This window comes from Ovis aries, chromosome 5 (genome assembly GCF_016772045.2).
Source record: "Ovis aries strain OAR_USU_Benz2616 breed Rambouillet chromosome 5, ARS-UI_Ramb_v3.0, whole genome shotgun sequence".
NCBI classification, from domain to species: domain Eukaryota; kingdom Metazoa; phylum Chordata; class Mammalia; order Artiodactyla; family Bovidae; genus Ovis; species Ovis aries.
In genome coordinates this window covers 76,106,146-76,118,539 of record NC_056058.1, presented here as the reverse complement: position 1 = coordinate 76,118,539, position 12,394 = coordinate 76,106,146, and the positions used below count along the sequence as shown (strand labels likewise).

At 40.6% G+C, this 12,394-nt stretch overlaps 1 long non-coding RNA gene across 1 annotated transcript in view; it reads right to left on the bottom strand.

Moving 5' to 3' along the window:
- LOC121819737 (uncharacterized) overlaps window positions 1-8,416 on the bottom strand; it is a 38,557-nt gene extending 30,141 nt beyond the window's left edge. Inside the window, exon 1 of the long non-coding RNA XR_006060079.2 lies at window positions 8,240-8,416. This is a non-coding gene — a long non-coding RNA (uncharacterized LOC121819737). The remainder of the gene's footprint in view (window positions 1-8,239) is intronic.
- Window positions 8,417-12,394: the final 3,978 nt, after the last annotated feature.

Below are 12,394 nucleotides of genomic sequence, written 5' to 3'. Positions count from 1 at the left end.
CAAGAAGGAGTACATTGAAATAATAACTTAAAAATACACTGAAGCTTTATATTTGGAAGATTTTAAACCAGGTTCAACGATTCTACATCTAAGTGTATATGTGTGTGTGAGAGAGACAAAGAGAGGTCTTAGGCATTTTTCCTCTTAAAACTAACACACTATGGCTTTCAGAATAGAATAATGAAAGTTTTTTAAGTATCATTTTTCAAAATATTTTTCATAGTACAAAAACACTTCACTCTCAATGTTAAAATGTCGCTTTTACCTTGAAAAATTCATTTTTAGTGGACAGCTTATCAGACCTTATCAGATCATAATGGTTTTATCCCATAATGTGGCTGATAAGGACTGTTCTATGAATACAGCCAGCTAAGTCTGTTCACTTGTTGCCTATTACCAATGTTAGTTATTACCTCTATTCTTTATAGGCATCTTTTAATGTCAGCTGTCCATTCTCTGGGAGTTTATCATATAATCCTTAGTTTTTATTAAATTTATTAAATCCTTAGTTTTAATTAAATTCTAATATCATACAATGTTGAAAGTTACCTAAAATTGCTGGTAGAATTGTCAAATGCTCCACAATGTGGAAAGCTTACTATTCTCCAAATAACCCTTGAGCCACATAAGACATATCACCATCTGATACATATAATATATATAGGCACCATACCAATGGATCTATTAAACCTTAACAAAGCATAATTTCTTTCTCATTTTAATATAAAATAATTGTAAACAAAAGTTCTAATACTGTCTTCTGGAATCTAGTGAATGGCCCTGTGTGTCCCTGGGCTCGACACAACTCTTTTTGACCACCACTGGATCAACAAGGGATTGTGAAATGGGTCCTAGAAGTTTCAAACCTAAAAGCCTATGGATGCCAGTTTTACAATATAAATGAGAAAATGGGCTGGATTTTGGCAAACCAGAAAGTACATAGCTCATCTAAGGAAGCAACCCCTATAGGCCTGGTATTCCTAGATCTGAATTTTACTGAGAAACTGGATAGCCACATATTTATATGAAATCTATCCAATTTGACATGCTAAAAATCAGTGAAAAGTTTTTGTAAAATGAACTGGAAGACCAATGGATAAATCCAGCAGTTTCCTACGTTGGTTTCTGGCAAGTGGTATATTAAAGTGTCCAGGAGTTTTCTGGTGGAGGTGTGAGTGGATGGTGGCCTGCTGCAGGATCTGGGGCACTGAGTGCAGCAGTGCTTGCATGGGACCTTTTGAAGGAGGTCACTATTACTTCATTACCTCCACCATAGTTTGGCCTCAGGTCAAACAACAGGGAGGGGATATGGCCCCGCCTATTAACATAAAATTGAATTAAAGATTTACTGAGCATAGCCCTGCCCATCAGAGTAAGATCAAGTGTTTTTCAGTCTCTCTCATCAGGAAGCTTCCATAAGCCTCTTATCCTGATCCATTAGAGGGCAGACAGAATGAAAACCACAATCACAGAAAACTAACCAAACTGATCACATGGACCACAGCCTTGTCTAACTCAATGAAACTATGAGCCACCCAAGATGGATGAGTCATGGTGGAGAGTTCTGACAAAACTTGGTCCACTGGAGAAGGGAATGGCAAATCACTTCAGTATTCTTGCCTTGAGAACCCCATGAACATCATGAAAAGGTAAAAAGATAGGACACTGAAAGATGAACTCCCCTGGTCAGTAGGTGCCCAACATGCTGCAAGAGATCAGTAGAGAAATAACTCCAGAAAGAATGAAGAGATGGAGCCAAAGCAAAAACACCACCAGTTGTGGATGTGACTGGTGATGGAAGTAAAGTCCGATGCTGTAAAGAGCAATATTACATAGGAACCTGGAATGTCAGGTCCATGAATCAAGGTAAATTGGAAATGGTAAAACAGGAGATGGCAAGAGTGAACATCAACATTTTAGGAATCAGTGAATTAAAATGGACTGGAACGGGTGAATTTAACTCAGATGATCATTATATCTACTACTGTGGACAAGAATCCCTTAGAAGACATGGAGTAGCCATCATAGTCAACAAAACAGTCTGAAATGAAGTACTTGGAAGCAATCTCAAAAATGACAGAATGATCTCTGCTCGTTTCCAAGGCAAACCATCAATATAACAGTAATCTAAGTCTATGCCCTGACCAATAATGCTGAAGAAGCTAACGCTGAATGGTTCTATGAAGATCTACAAGACCTTATAGAACTAGAACCCATAAAAGATGTTCTTTTCATTATAGGGGACTGGAAAGCAAAAGGAGGAAGTCAAAGAGATATCTGGAGTAACAGGTAAATTTGGCCTCGGAGTACAGAATGAAGCAGGGCAAAAGCTAACAGAATTTTGCCAAGAGAAGGCACTACTCATAGCAAACACCATCTTCCAACAAGACAAGAGAAGACTCTACACATGGACATCACCAGATGGTCACAACCAAAATCAGATTGATTATATTCTTGCAGCCAAAGATAGAGCAGCTTTATACAGTCAAGAAAAAAAAAGACCATGAGCTGACTGTGACTCAGATTGTGAACTCCTTATTGCCAAATTCAGACTTAAATTGAAGGAGGTAAGAAAAACCACGAGACCATTCAGGTATGACCTAAATCAAATCCCTTATGATTATACAGTAGAAGTGACAAATAGATTCAAGGGATTAGATTGGACAGACATACTGCCTGAAGAACTATGGGAGGAGGTTCGTTAAACTGTACAAGAGGCAGTGATAAAAAATTATCCCAAGAAAAAGAAATGTAAAAAGGCAAAATGGTTGTCTGAGGAGGCTTTACAAATAGCTGTGAAAAGAAGAAAAAGTTAAAGGCAAAGGAGAAAAGGAAAGATATAAGCATCTGAATGCAGAGTTCCAAAGAATAGCAAGCAGAAATAAGAAAGCCTTCCTCAGGGATCAATGTGAAGAAATAGAGGAAAACAATAGAATGGGAAAGACTAGAGATCTCTTCAAGAGAATGAGAGATACCAAGGGAACGTTTCATGCAAAGATGGCCACAATAAAGGTCAGAAATGGTATGGCCCTAACAGAAGCAGAAGTTATTAAGAAGAGGTGGCAACAATACACAGAAGAACTATACAAAAAAGATCTTCATGACCCAGATAACTGTGATGGTATGATCACTCACCTAGAGCCAGACATCCTGGAGTGTGAAGTCAAGTGGGCCTTAGGAAGCATCACTATGAACAAAGCTAGTGGAGGTGATGGAATTCCAGTTGAGCTATTTCAAATCCTAAAAGATGATGCTGTGAAAGTGCTGCACTCGATATGCCAGCAAATTTGGGAAACTCAGCAGTGGCCACAGGACTGGAAAAGGTCAGTTTACATTCCAATCCCAAAGAAAGGCAATACCAAAAAATGTTCAAACTACCTCACAATTGCACTCATTTCACACGGCAGCAAAGTAATGCTCAAAATTCTCCAAGCCAGGCTTCAATAGTATGTGAACCATGAAATTCCAAATGTTCAAAGTGGATTTAGAAAAGGCAAAGGAAACAGAGATCAAATTGCCAATATCCATTGAATCATCGAAAAAAGCAAGAGAGTTCCAGAAAAAAAATCTACTTCTGCTTTATTGACTATGCCAAAGCCCTTAACTCTGTGGATCACAAAAACAAACTGTGGAAAATTCTGAAAGAATGGGAATACCAGACCACTTGACCTGCCTCCACAGAAATCTGTATGAAGGTCAACAACAGTTAGAACTGTACATGGAACAACAGATTGATTCCAAATAGGAAAAGGAGTATGTCAAGGCTGTATATTGTCACCCTGCTTATTTAACTTATATGCAGAGTACATCAAGAGAAATGCTGGCCTAGATGAAGCACAAGCTGGATTCAAGATTGCCAGGTGAAGTATCAATAACCTCAGATATGTAGATGACACCACCCTTACGGCAGAAAGAGAAGAAGAACTAAAGAGCTTTTTGATGAAAGTAAAAGAAGAGAGTGAAAAACTTGGCTTAAAACTCAACATTCTGAAAACTAAGATCACGGCATTGGGTACTTTTACTTCAAGACAAATAGCTGGGAAAACAATGGAATCAGTGACAGACTTTATTTTTGGAGGCTCCAAGATCACTGCAGATGGTGACTGCAGCCATGAAATTAAAAGACGCTTCCTCCTTGGAAGAAAAGCAATGACCAACCTAGACAGTATATTAAAAAGCAGAAACATTACTTTGCCAACAAAGGTCTGTCTAGTCAAAGCTATGGTTTTTCCAGTAGTCATGTATGGATGTGAGAGCTGGACTATAAGAATTGATGCTTTTGAACTGTGGTGGTGGAGAAGACTCTTGAGAGTCTCTTGGACTGCAAGGAAATCCAACCAGTCCATCCTAAAGGAAATCAGTACTAAATATTCATTGGAAGGACTGATGTTGAAGCTGAAACTCCAATACTTTGGCCACCTGATGCGAAGAACTGAGTCATTGGAAAAGACCCTGATGCTGGGAAAGATTCAAGGGAGGAGGAGAAGGGGATGACAGAAGATGAGATGGTTGGATGGTGTCACCGGCTCGATAGACATGAGTTTGAGTAATCTCCGGGAGTTGGTGATGGACAGGAAAGCCTGGCGCTGCAATTCACGGGGTCGCAGAGTCACAAAGGACTGAGTGACTGAACTGAAATTAAAGATATATTTATAAGATAATCTAATCTACCATTAGTGTGAAAAGTTTACTATTGTACTTGCAAATTCTTAGGAAGGAGTGCACTTAAATTTCTGCAAGTGACTTACATCATTTAAAATATAGTAAAATGAGTTACTGTAGTCATGCAATCTCCTATAACAATCCAACCAGGTTTCAAATCATTTACTCTTTTTTGGTGATAATATTGTTAATTGCTGCTTTATAAAATGTACTCTTGCAAATAAATAATTTATTCGTATTTTAATGTTGTTGTCTTTGCAACACAGTCATCAAAACTGACTTTTTCCCCCCAATGTGTGTTGAAACATTGCCAAGAAGTGCTCTTAAAAATACGACCTTTCTCATTTTTTCCCCAATGAGAAGATGTAAAGAGACGAACCCAAATAAACTAAGCATTGTTTAACACCTTTAGCATCTGTTGGAAAGCAAAAATAAAGACTAATGTTCTCCTAGATAGCTCATTCAATGTTTGTCTTGATGACTACAAAACAAGCAGCAGAACAACCACTGAACTGAATTACAATAAAATATACGTTTTTCAGAGAGAGGAGCACAAAATCAGTTTTCATTTGGCATGCTAAGTATGCTATATTTGAACAGAATGTTACATATTCATTTCATTCATCATTTAAAGGCAGATAATCAGGAAGTCATTACGTGGCCTGCATCGGGCAGCTATTCGATTAGAGCATAATTGAGCACTCTGTAATTCAGCCAAAGCTGACAGGTTGGGAATTCATAATACCCATCCTAGGTATTTTGAATGTGGAGATAGTATGGGGCAAGCACTATCTGCTTGTTCAAACAGAGCACTAAGATAAAAGGGAGGATCTAAAAAAACAAAATGTTACTTAACAGTTATTTCCTCTTTTTATTTTTAAAATTGTTCTGTTCAGTTAATTTTGCAAGCCAGCCATTTATAAATTGTAGTAATTTATTTGGGAAATCATTCTCTCTGGCCTCAAAAGGTATGGGGTGACATTTGGGGTTACTGGCAGCCTTCTGTGTTGTTCTAGACCGGTTATTCATAGATTCTTAGACATGAAGGCAGTCCATTAAGACAAAGAAAATAGATATTACTCAGGATTTTGTAAAGTAGGGAGCAGGGTGTGAAGGTTCCAGAGCACTGAAGTGGCTGCTAAGGCAGAGAGAAAAATGAGTAACAAGACACTACAAATATTCTTATCATGGTTGTGGTTATCAGGGCAAGTTATCATAATACAAATGCCAGGGTATTTATTACTTTGGCATTTACATTGTGACTAATAGATGCTGTCAGCACACCTACTTTCTTTAGGCATGGCCTATACATGGCAGACCTGGCTTTCCACTCATGTGCCCATTTGTTCAATTCGTCCTCATACCTTTAGATTTCCTGTCCAAATCCAAGGTGATGTTTCAATCAGTAGGAAAATGTAGTATACTGTGGTAGAGTATTAGGTTTGGAAATTAAATGTATTTGGCTGAAGAATTTGTAAATATTTGCTAATATATACTACTTTATTTTTGTTAGTCACTAAATTAGTGATTGAAAGAGGACAGAGGAGTATTCTATCCTTCATGTTTTTGTTTGTTTCCTGGTACTGCTGTAAAAAACATCATAAATTGGGTAGATTAAAACAACAGAAATTTATGCTCTCATAGTTTTGGAGTCCAGAAGTCTGAAATCAAGGGGCTATCGAGTCTGTGTAATATCTTCTGAGTGCTCTGAGAGACAGTTAAGTTCCGTTGCTCTCTGTCAGCTTCTGGTGCAGCAGTGTTGTCCTTGTGTTCCTTGTCTTGCCTTAAAAAAAAATTTTTTTTTAATTGATTTTTATTGGAGTAAGGTGGCTCAGACAGTAAAGAATCCACCTGCAATGCAGGAGATCTGGGTTCAATCCTAGGGTGGTGAAGATCTCCTGGAGAAGGAAATGGCAACCCATTCCAGTATTCCTGCCTGGGAAATCCAATGGACAGAGGAGACTCATGGGGAGGAGTCCATGGGGTCACAAGAGCTGGACATAACTTAGCAACTAAACGACCACCACATAGTTGCTTTACAATGTTGTGTTAGTTTCTAAGGTACAGCAAAGTGAATCAGTTGTACCTATCTATATAGCCCCTATGTAGTGCTATATAGTAGGTTTTCATTAGTTATGTATTTTATATGAACTATCAGGTACATAGGAACTATGGAATATTACTCAGTCATAAAAAGGAATGAAATTGGGTAATTTGAGTGATGTGGATAGACCTAGAGACTGTTGTACTGGGTGAAGTAAGTCAGAAAAAGAAAAACAAATAACCCATATTAACGCATACATGTGAAATTTAGAAAAATGGTACCGATGATTTTACTTGCAGGACAGAAATAGAGATACAGACATAGAGAGCAAACCTATGGATACCAAAGGAGGAAAGGGGTGGTGGGGGTGGTGGACTGAGAGACTGGTGTTGACATATACACATTATTGTTCCTTACCTTGATAATGCTTCACTCTAATCCCTGCTTACAGTGTCCACAGACTGTTCTCCCTGTGTCTTTGTATTTTCACACAGCCACCTCTTGTAAGGACTCCACTTCTTATTTTGGATCGGGGCCCACCCTACTCCAGTATGACCTCATCTTAACTTAATTAACTACATCTGCAACAATCCTATTTCCAATTAAGCTTGCATTCTGAGGTACTGAAGGTTAAGACTTCAAAACATCTCTTTCGAAGGAATACAATTCAATTTGTAACAGCATTGCCTAGAATTGTTAGGACATGGTAATAATCACAAGCAGACTGGCTTTTAGTTAGTTTCATAACTGTTTTTAAATTCTCTACAGAAAATGCAGCCCTTTATTGCCTACACCTGGGGCAATACACAAGCTACTGCTGCTGAGTTGCTTCAGTCGTGTCCGACTCTGCCTGACCCCATAGACAGCAGCCCACCAGGCTCCCCCGTCCCTGGGATTCTCCAGGCAAGAACACTGGAGTGGGTTGCCATTTCCTTCTCCAGTGCATGAAAGTGAAAAGTGAAACGGAAGTTGCTCAGTCGTGTCCGACTCAGTGACCCCATGAACTGCAGCCTACCAGGCTCCTTCATCCATGGGATTTTCCAGGCAAGAGTACTGGAGTGGGTCACCATTGCCTTCTCCAGATAGCATAAACCATGTGTCCACATTTAAATATTGATAAATTATATTCAAGATGACAAGAAAAAGAATCCTGAATTCACCCATTTCCATGAACAGTGAATCTACAGCTACATATGGAACAACTTTATCAGAAAACACACACACACACACACACACACACACACACACACAATTTTAATGGGTTGACTGACTCCTCCATGTGAGGGGTAGGGGAGAAGGCCAAGTGGAACCTGGTAGGAGAGACCGGGACCCAATTAGCCAAAAACCGCAGCCATGGCCGTCACTTACATCAAAACCTGGAACTTCTCCCTGAGGAGAAAAAGGTTTGAACTCCATATCAAGCACCTCACACTTTTAAGACCTGCACTCGAGGAACAAGCCCCCCAGACATCTAGCTTTGCAAACCAGGTCCACGAGACGTTCTGAGGAAGAGCTTGGGGAGCACAGACTCACCTGCTTTCAGGGCACTGGACGGAAGCGACCCAGCACGGGGCTCCTGGGCTGTGTTTGAAAGAGGCTCTTTTGCTTGTTTTCGCGCAACAGCCTGAGCCTCCAGCATCTGCTTTGCCGGCACATTTGGGGACCGCTGGCGGGCCCTTCAGGATGGAGATGGACGCCATCTTCCCTTCTGCCCGCCCGAGGCCTCGCCCCGCCCACCTCACCCCACTCCCTGCTGGGATAGACGTGCGCACTCTTGCGAGCTTAGCCTCCTGGGAGAAACGCAGTTGTTTGGAAGGGTTTGAGTTCACACTCAGCAAAGCATGGAATTACACGACGAAGATGCGGATGGTAATGAAAATGCTGAGACAACAAGCTCAAGAACTGTTTGGCTAGTGTTTCTGTGCCTTCCTTCTCCCACTGGTATAGTCTCTATAGTGTCGAATCTATATAACAAGATATGAACATGAGAATTTCAGCCAAGAAGGGAAGATCAGTAACAAATTCCCAGATGAGATGCTAAATTAACATGCATAGTTTTCAAGGTAATTTGTGTGAATCTATGAGATGGTCTCAACACCGTTATCTGTGTCAAGGATCTGAAAGTGCCTAGAGAAGAGAGGTATTATGACTTGAGTTATGGTCTGGGTTATCCCCCTTTAAATGACTCTTCTTTCAAGCTGGGTTGGGAGATACTTCGATGAGGCCATTTCAGGGAATATGATATGTACCCTCAATGCTTGGGATCAATGAGGACTGGGGTCTGACTTACACCTGAGAAACCTAAAAGTCAATAAATGGGGAGGGGTGGGGACCTTCCCTGGTGGGTCAGTGGTGAAGAAACAGCCTGCCAATGTGGGAGACACAGGTTCAATTCCTGGTCCTGGAAGATCCCACATGCTGTGGAGAAACTAAACCCATGCACCACCACTACTAAGCTTGTGTTCTAGAGCCCAGGGGCTGAGAATACCAAGCCTATGTGCCATAGAGCCCATGCTCTGCAACAAGAGAAGCCCCTGTAAGGGGAAGCCTGTGCACTACAACTAGAAAGTAGCTCCTGCTGTCTGCAACTAGAGAAAAACCCATGCAGCAAAAAAGACCCAGCACAGCCAAAAAATAAAATAAATAAAATTTTTAAAGAATGAAAAGAAAAGGGGTGGCTGCTGTCACACAATGGGTCAGGAAGAGGCAGTGGCATAGGCCAGCCTGCCTTCTTACTCTGTTGAAGTAAAAGATGTGTAACTTGTCCTATAGATCAGAGGTGATCCACACATGTGAGAGAATCATTGTGGGTGTGTTTATGTCTTGTCCACAGGACCATCTAGAGTGGCATGTGTTGCCCATAGACAGATGCTTTCAGGATAAGCTATAAAGGACAGACTGGATAAGAGGACATTTCCACCACTGGCGTCTACAAGTGAGAGGGGTCAGTGGGGGCGGAGAGGAGGGTTTCTCTGAAGAGGTCACCAAAAAAGTGCAAGTGCAAGTGCAAGTTGCTTAGTTGTGTCCACCTCTTTGCAACCCCATGGGCTACACAGTCCATGGAATTCTCCAGGCCAGAATGCTGGAGTGGGTAGCCTTTCCCTTCTCCAGGGGATCTTCCCAACCGAGGGATCCAACCCAGGTTTCCCGCATTGCAGGTGGATTCTATACCAGTTGAGCCATAAGGGAAGTCCAAGAATACTGGCCTGAGTAGCCTATCCCTTCTCCAGCAGTTCTCCTCGACACAGGACTAGAACAGGGGTCTCCTGCATTGCAGGCAGATTCTTTACCAACTGAACTATCAGAAAAGCGCCTCTAAGAAAAAAAGGTTGTTTTAAATTCTTGCCAGCACCAGGAAATGTGAAGCCATCTCCCAAATTTATCAATAAAATTAGAATTCTCTTGTCTATTGTCTTCCTCCCTTCCCCCAATATCCCTCATGCTGTGCTTGTGGGCTCAGTTATGTCCTATTCTTTGTGACTCCTTGGACTGTAGCCTGTGGGATTTTCCAGGGAAGAATGCTGGAGTGGGTTGCCATTTCCTTCTCCAGGGGCTCTTCCTGACCCAGGGATTGAACTTGCGTCTCCTGTGTCTCCTGCACTGCAGGCAGATTCTTTACTCACTGATCAATCAGGGAAGCTAATATCCCTTCCTGAAGCCATTTCCAGCTGTAAAGACTAAACCTGGAGGAGAGAAGATTTAACTTTAATCAAATATGGTGCTTTTGTTATTGTAAGAGAATGTATGTTTTAATTTAAAAATAAAACCTTCATTTATAACATAGTAACCCTGAATTGACCACAGGTGTTTTATTTATAATTTATTCATTTTATTAACTCAGAGTGAGCAAAAACATTCTGGTGCCTGCCTCAGTTTTCAGAGGAAAGGGGCAAGAAATAAACCCATTAAATAAATGTAAAGAGGATGCAAAGTTCAAAAATAAAATTACCATATGATTACAAATCCAGTTTGATCACTGACCTTATCTCATTCATATCTACACATTTACTTTTACTTCATCTTTCCTAATTGTTGTCATTGTTCCATGGGAGGACTCTGGACTAGAAGTTGGTGGTACTGCTTCTCGTGGATGTCCTTGTCGGTTGCAGTTGCCTATTAGTAACTGAGGCAGCCAGGACATGGAATAGATAGGAGAGAGGAATCACTCCCCTATCTTTTGATTTTCCTTCTATTTAATATCAATAACACCAGAGTGCCTGAAGAACTATGGATGAAGTTTTGTGACATTGTACAGGAGGCAGTGATCAAGAACATCTCCAAGAAAAAGAAATGCAAAAAGGCAAAATGGTTGTCTGAGGAGGACTCACAAATAGCTGAGAAAAGAAAAGAAACTAAACCCAAAGGAGAAAAGGAAAGAAAGACCCATTTGAATGCAGAGTTCCAAAGAACAGCAAGGAGAGATAAGAAAGCCTTCCTCAGTGATCAATGCAAAGAAACAGAGGAAAACAATAGAATGGGAAATATGAGAGATCTTTTCAAGAAAATTCAAGATACCAAGGGAACAGTTCATGCAAAGATGGGCCCAATAAAAGAAGAAACGGTATGGACCTAACAGAAGCAAAAGATATTAAGAAGAGGTGGCAAGAATACACAGAAGAACTATACAAAAAAGATCTTCATGACCCAGATAACCACAGTGGTGTGATCACTCACCTAGAGCAAGACATCCTGGAATGCAAATCCAAGTGGGCCTTAGGAAGCATCACTCTAAACAAAGCTAGTGGAGGTGATGGCATTCCAGTTGAGCTATTTCAAATCCTAAAAGATGAAGCTGTGAAAGGGCTACACACAATATGCCAGCAAATTTGGAAAACTCAGCAGTGGCCACAAGACTAGAAAATGTCAGTTTTCATTCCAATCCCATAGAAAGACAATGACAATGAAGGTTCAAACTACCTCACAATTGCACTCATCTCACGTGCTATCAAAGTGATGCTCAAAATTCTCCAAGCCAGGCTTCAACAGTATGTGAACTGTGAAATTCCAGATGTTCAAGCTGTTTTTAGAAAAGGCAGAGAAACCAGAGATCAAATTGCCAACATCCAATTGATCAGAGAAAAAGCTAGAGAGTTCCAAAAAAATACCTACTTCTGCTTTATTGACTACATCAAAGCCTTTGACTGAGTGGATCACAAAAAAATGTGGAAAATTCTGAGAGAGATGGGAATACCAGACCACCTGACCTGACCTCCTGAGAAATCTGTATGCAGGTCAAGAAGCAACAGTTAGAACTGGACATGGAACCATAAACTGGTTACAAATCCGGAAAGGAGTACATCAAGGCTGTATATTATCACCCTATTTATTTAACTTATATGCAGAATATATCATGCAAAATGCTGGGCTGGATGAAGCACAAGCTGGAATCAAGATTGCCAGGGAAAAATACCAATAACTTCAGATATGCAGATAACACCACCCTTATGACAGAAAGCGAAGAACTAAACAGCCTCTTGATGAAAGTGAAGGAGAACAGTGGAAAACTCAACATTCAGAAAACTGAGATCATGGCATCTGGTCCCATCCCTTCATGGCAAATAGATGGGGAAACAATGGAAACAATGAGAGATTTTATTTTGGGGGGCTCCAAAATTACCTCAGATGGTGACTGCAGCCATTAAATTAAAAGACCCTTGCTCCCTGGAAGAAAAGCTATGACCAACCTAG